This window comes from Lathyrus oleraceus, chromosome 2, assembly GCF_024323335.1.
Source record: "Lathyrus oleraceus cultivar Zhongwan6 chromosome 2, CAAS_Psat_ZW6_1.0, whole genome shotgun sequence".
Classification (NCBI taxonomy): Eukaryota; Viridiplantae; Streptophyta; class Magnoliopsida; order Fabales; family Fabaceae; genus Lathyrus; species Lathyrus oleraceus.
The window spans coordinates 200690358-200697673 of record NC_066580.1 but is presented as its reverse complement, the minus strand read 5'-3'; positions in this window follow the sequence as shown (position 1 = coordinate 200697673).

Sequence of the window (7316 nt, the reverse complement as noted above, 5' to 3'; positions counted from 1 at the left end):
AGGAAATATTGGTTTGTCAACATAAAGCCCTCAATGAAGAACATGGTGAAATTTGCAAATGACAATACTTTAGCAGCTGAAGGTGGTAGTGATGTTCTGATTATGAGGAAAGATGGCAAGAGACCAGTAATTTCAAATGTGTTGTTGTTCGCAGTTGATTTTGGCGAACAACCTCTGGTTTTCCAAAACTCGTCGAATTGGGTTACTTGCAGGATCAACCACACAAATCCTAGGACATGCGTAAATCTAAATAACTTTGTAAATCACTAGAACAACTTTTGTATCTTTCATTTGGTTCACTAAGTCTTTCATGTCGAAAGATATTGATTACAAATGCTTAAATAAAAGTAAACTTAACAAGATTAAGATAAAATGGCGGAATATAACTGGCAAAGCATAAAGTGTCGAAAAGAAAATACAAAAAGATAAATGACTGGTAAATGTAAAGGAAAATTGGTAGAGAACTTTGAATTTTATAAAGTAAAACTTTAAAGAAATGGTGTTCGTTTACACGTACATGTTCCAAATATGACTCTTTTCTCTCACATGGGTACTTTGAGTATTTTGCAGGAATTTTGTACAAGTTTTCACACACTTTTTCTGATAACAACTATCCTATTTACATACAAACAAAATAACTGTTACTAACGAACAAATCCTAAAACTGTGACACTTGGCTTTCTTTCTTTCGCCGGATGCTTCCACGCGTCTTCTGCCAAACGTCACAACTCTTTTGAATTTAAAATTTCACTTTACGTCGAAATGACGTCCCTCTCCAGACTTTGTCGAATTGTCGAAATACCAATATGTCGAAGTGTCGAAAACACTTATCAAGTAAACTGTTAATCTCATGGCGTCGTTTGTCGAAAGAGCCATTCTCCATACTAATCTCATGGCGTCAAAAACGCATGTATGCAAATTGCCCCCCAGCAAAGATGTTTCGACTGTTTTGGAGAAACAGTCATTTGTTGTCAACTAGTGTTTTGATGCCATGTCATTCAATTTCATTATTTCCAAGTTTTTGTAATCTCAAGTTCCAATACAGATTCATCATTACACTTTCCCCAAGATGTCACGTCTAGCCCACGTTCAGACTCTACCTCCATCATTTTCTAACATCATGGCCTCTTTTCAACTTTGACCTCTTCAACATCACCATGAAAATCAGCCATGTGTCCCACGATCATCATTAAAATTTTAAAGTGTTTTTATCATCTTCCTTCTATAAATACCCATAACCTATTATCTCTGAACTTTTTTAACGCTTCAGAATTCCTTTCTTCATACCCATTTTTCTTAAACTTTCAACTTTCCTGAGAAAAATTCCTTTGTTCTTCCCAACAATGGCTCCTTACAAATCTTCCAGCAGCAAACATTCCAAGAAGAATCAAGATTCAGCTCTTTCTCCTGCGCATGATTTGAAGGGACCAATGACTATTGGAAACCAACAATATGTTCCTGAACCTCCCAATGAGAGAGAGAAGGAATGTATCTACAAATCCCAGGTATTAATTCTTGTTCTTGTTTCTGGAAACTGTCACGCTATGTTAGGTCCACTTCCGAATCCAGAGATTAAGCCAGATCGTTTAAAAGAATTTTTTTCAACCTATTTCCATACCAAGCCCATAGGTGCTGGAGTGAAACCTCAACCTAAAGAGAAAACTGTAGAACAAAATGACCCACCGGGTTCGACTGATGATGGAGAGTTGAACTTAACTTATTTGAATTACACCAGGATATTTAGAACTTGTCCATGGTCGAAAGACCCTTCAGACTACTTATCTTGGCTAGATAAAGTTGAAAAGATTAAAGGGGATTTCTGGAAGGAAGTAGGTATTTTCGACCTCATTCAATTGTCGAGAGCCGGACCCAACATTTGTCCCAATATGCTTTTGGCTTCCCTCTACTTTTGGGACAGTACCTATAACACGTTTCACCTTCCTTGTGGGATGGTTACGCCCACTCTCTTCGACGCAGCAGCCATTGTTGGCCTTCGCCCCAATGGGATAGATTTCGACCCCACTAACCTAAACAAAGATACCATCGCTTTCGACACTAGCTTCGCTCCATACTCTTTATTTACGTCTTATTATCATGACAAGAGTACCACGGAAGTCTCAGATTTCGAACACATAGCCTTTTTGACTCTGTGGCTATCCAAATATGTGTTTTGCTCTCGTTCCCTCCAAGTTGCCAAGAGATTCATCACCATGGCCAATCAGCTTCACGCAGGCACCAAACTATGTTTGAGTGAAATGATTTTGGCGAATCTTTATGAATCTTTGAGTGAGAGCGTACATCTTTTGAAAACCATCAAAGACCAAGGTAAAATCAATTTGTCAGGACCTTTCTGGCTTTTACAATTATGGCTCAATGCCACCTTTGAAGCTTCTCTTCCTGTAGAACCAGAGGTGGATGAAGAAAAAGTGAAAGACAGGACTGTCGAATGGCCTAGGTTGGTGCAACTAACTCCAACTGATGAAGGAATTAGCATTCAACAAGCTTTCAAAAGTTATGTCATGATGTTTGCCAAAAAGGTATCATTTTACTTCGACCATGGCACCTTTTACTAATAGAAAAATTGGGCCTGACTGGTTTACCCAACAACTGCCCTTGGAAATGCAGAAGGATGAAAATATATTTTTGGATGTGTGGGAATCATTTTTAACTCCCAGGCTCATTTTTTCTTATCGTAACGCCACTAAAACCCAAATAGCTTTGATAGTCTATCAACCCAATCTTGTTGCTAGACAGTTTGGTTTGATCCAAATAAAACCTCGACCCATATTCCCCAATAAAGGATCCATCATTTTTTATAACTCCCTTCATACTGAAGATGAGAGCAAAGAACTGTCGAAGAAGCTGACTGATGACTCTCTTGACATTCGACCAGTGATCTTTCGACCATCTTTTCTATGTACTCCTGAGTTTGATGAGTGGTGGAAGGATTATTATTCTACCAGATTTTTTGACGTAGCAACCTTCACTACACATTTAACAAATGCTTTTGCTTTTGTGCAGGATCGGACCAAAAAAGGTATTCAAAGACACATTAGAGAAATACAAAAATTTCAAAAATATTTCGAAAATGCGTATATACCTGATGATCTTAGTCGAACTATACACGAAGCAGCAGCAGAATTAAAACGTAAATTGACGGAGAAGTTTGAAATATTGTCATTGCCTTCAAATGTTCGACCAGAGGCGCGCTATGACCTAGCTTTCAGTTGTCATCCACCAAAATTTCCTCCTCTACCAACTGCTGAATTTGGCGTGGCATTTAGCCCTCCATTTCCAAATTGGTTCATTTGTGGGGACTATATGAAAATTCTTCGTCAACAGCACAAAAAACCTGTTGAGCGTGTGGTTCCGACTAAGTATCATCTGGACGAATACCAAGGACGCCTTCATATTGGAATAGAACACGTTCGCGTGGAAGATCCTATTCTTGAAGGTGTTCACAGAAAACATGATTTTTCCTTTGTTATTCTAACTGTATTATCATGTATCTCTTATATCCATTTCTGAATCTCCTTTCTTTCCTTAGCCGTAAGGATTCCTACCAAGAAAACTTCTGTGGAAGCGTCACCAAGTGCTGCTAAGAAACCTTCGACACAGGTATAAAACTCACTCTTTCCATTTATTCTTTTTTCTTTTAAGAAACTAACTGGCTTTGGTTTGCATGACTAGGTAAGTCGAAAACCCTCATCAGTCCAAAAAAGAAAGAATGAAGAGAAGAAAGAAAAGGATAAAGTCCCTAATGAAGAATCTGGTGACGAATCTCCAGAGTTAATCCCCCCTCCTCCTCAGAAGAAGAAAATCAAGAAGGTCTCTTCCCAAAGATCCATTGTTAAGTCAACTAGAAAGGATTCTGCAAGTACTCCCACTGCTAACCTTTAGTCGAAGGATACGGAGAGTGGGAAATCTAGTTTTAACACTGAGATTCCTGAGGTAAATCTTTATTTCGACTGTATATATTCATCCTCTTTTCCTTTCTTTCTTCTAACTTAGAATTATTTTCAGAAATAATTGGCTGTCAAAAGAACACCTGAGAAAACTCTGGAGGAAACAGTCCAAGAAGAAGATATCCCCACAAGTGATCACGACAGGAAAACTGTAGCAGAATTCGACGCTACAATGGGTGAAGCTTCTGAAGACGAATCTCCTCCTCATCCAGGATTAAATGCTGCAAATCAGGGTGACGATACTGACATGGAAGTTGGGGTCGAAGATGATCATGAAGACGAAACTGCCAAAGATGGGGATGACCAGTCGAAACAAATAGAGGCTGGGCAAAATTTAGGGCGAAACACTCCACCCGCTCCTGACCAGACCCAAGGAAGTGGCAAATCAACTAGTTCGACTGGTTTCTCTCGCGAAGAGCTTGAGAGTCTCAAAGTGCAGAAACCCTTAGAGTATCTGAAGGCTATGCTTAACACTCATTTTAATTTTCAAGATTCTTCGCAGAGCAGTTCGACTACTTCTGGGGCCACTTCTGAAGCACCATCTCTTGACAACATTCTGACCAAGATTAAGAAGAAAATCCTTGATGTTGATTTGTTCAAAATTTTGGAAGAAAACGCCCTTGCTTACATTGAACTTAAGAAAATTTTGAAACAAATAAACGTCTTGGAAACTTCTGTTGAGGTTGGCAGTTTTGTGATGGAGCTGATGACCCTTATTGACTTGGCGACTGCAGACCTTCATCGTCAAAGAGATCTTTCCCAGCAAATCTCCTCAAAATCTGAAACTCAAACTACTGAATGGGATGCTGTTGCAACTTCGACTGATAAAGTTTCAAAGCTGCAACAACTTTCTGAAACTTATATCAAAGAAGTTGCTGCTTGTAATGATAATATCCAGAAATGGGAGAAACAAATAGCAGCACTTCAAGAAAAAATCTCCCAAGAGAAAAGACGCAAAGCATCCATACAGCAACCTAAGCAGAATGAGATCGACGACAAACTGAAGGTAGGTATTCGACATGCAGAAAAAGCTCAGCAACTTAGTCAAGAGATTGAGACTCTCTCTACTCACAAAAGTCTTTGTGACCATCGACTCTAGTTTCAGAGGAAGAAATTCGCCACGTTGAAGGAAACTTTTGCTAGTATCAATTTGTAGTCGAATTAATTTAACAATTCTCAGCCCTTTGAGGCTTTCTCTGTAATAACTTTAGTGCCATTTTCATTTGGCAAAGCTATCACAATTATGTTTACAATTATCCTACTGTTATTTTTACTTCCTGCAATATTGGCTTATATTTTTTCAAATACTTGCCATTTATCTTTAAGATTCTCTCATCTTTCCCTATTTCTTCAATCTCATACGCGCCATTTGAAAAACTTTTCAAAATCTGGAAAGGTCCTTCCCACTTAGGAGACCATTTTCCCATTAACCTATCTTTTCGATCCACAGGAAGGATCACTTTCCAAACAAGATCACCAATTAAGAAGGTCTTGAATTTTACTTTCTTATTGTAAAACTTTTCGACTCTTTCTTTTTGTCTCTTTATTAGATCTAGCGCACGCAGCCTTTCTTCGTCTAGATTAACTAATTCGTCCATCATCATACTCCAATATATATCTGATGGGATTTCATGATGCCTTTGCACTCTAACTGACTGCAAATATATTTCGACTGGTAAAACTGCATCATGTCCATAAGTCAACTTAAATGGAGTCGAATTTGTTGCTTCTTTTGGAGACGTTCGACAAGCCCACAAAACTTGATCTAAAGTTTTATGCTAGTTTCTAGGTTTTTTCCCTACATGCTTCTTGATCAAATTTATCACTACCTTGTTGGCTGCTTCAACTTGCTCGTTGGCTTGAGCATAGTAAGGTGTCGAAGTAAGGAGTTTACAACCTGTTTCTTGTGCAAATTTCTGCATATTTTTACCAGTGAACACAGATCCTTGATCTGTTGTTATTGTTTTAGGTATCCCAAATCTGTAAATTATGTACTTTTGGATAAAATCTATGACTGCTTCTTGATCCACATTTACCAATGGTATAGCTTCAATCCACTTAGTGAAGTAGTCTATCCCAACCAAGATATACTTTTGCCCTTTTGAAGAGGCTGGTCGAATTTCACCAATCAAGTCTAAAGCCCAACCTCTAAATGGCCAAGGCTTTATAATTGAATGCAACTCACTTGCAGGAACATGGGGTATGCCTGCATGTACTTGACATTCCTGACATCCTTTTGCAAATTCGACACAGTCCTTCAGCATTGTTGGCCAATACATTCCTTGTCGAAATAATAACCACTTCATTTTATGACCTGCTTGGTGTGCGCCACACGCTCCACTGTGCATATTCGACAATGCTATGTAAGCTTCATCTTCACCTAAGCATTTCAACAAGACTCCTTTTGCAGTCTTTTTGAACAATTCGTTTCCAAAAAGTACATAACTCAAAGCTCTGTATTTTATCTTTCTTTCTGCTTTCTGATTTGGGTTTTGTAGATAATTCTTGATGGGCTTTCTCCAGTCTGCAATTCCTGAATCATCTATATTGAATATCTCAAAATTTTCTTCGTCACCGTATCCTAATCTTATTGATTCCAAATCTGATGGGGACAACTTGGTGGATACGACTCTTCCTCTGACTTCAATAGCCTCTTCTAACTTTTCCTTTGACACTTTGTATCCAGACGCCAATTGAGCAAGGTCATTCGCCTCTTGATTCTCCACCCTGGGAATGTGCCTAAAGGCCACATTGTCGAATTCCTTGAGAAGTCTATTGGCTATTAAAAACTACATGATTAAATTTTCTTTCACACACTTATATTCTTTAGTCAACTGCCTTATCACTAGTTCAGAGTCACCCATTATTTCGACTCTTGTTGCCCCCAATTTCAACAATATTTCAAGTCCAGCAATCAAAGCTTTGTATTCTGCTTCATTATTTGAACACGGACTTTCAACTTTGTACTTGAATTTTGTTGGAATTTTGTCAGGCGAAATAATCAGCATCCCAACACCAGTTCCATTTTTTCGACTGGAACCGTCGAAATACAGTTTCCGTGGTTCTAATTCGACATACTCTACATTTTCCTCTATAGAGTGGTCAGCTATAAAATCAGCAACCACTTGTCCTTTCACAGCCTTTAAAGGCAGATATTTCAAGGAATATTATGTTAATGCTAAAGCCCATTTTCCGATTCGACTATGTAAAATAGATTTAGATAACATATATTTTATTACGTCGAAATGGGAAGAAATGTATACATCAACAGGCTTTATATAATGCTTTAACTTCATACAAGAAAAATATACACATAAACATAGTTTTTCTATAATACTATATCTAGTTTCA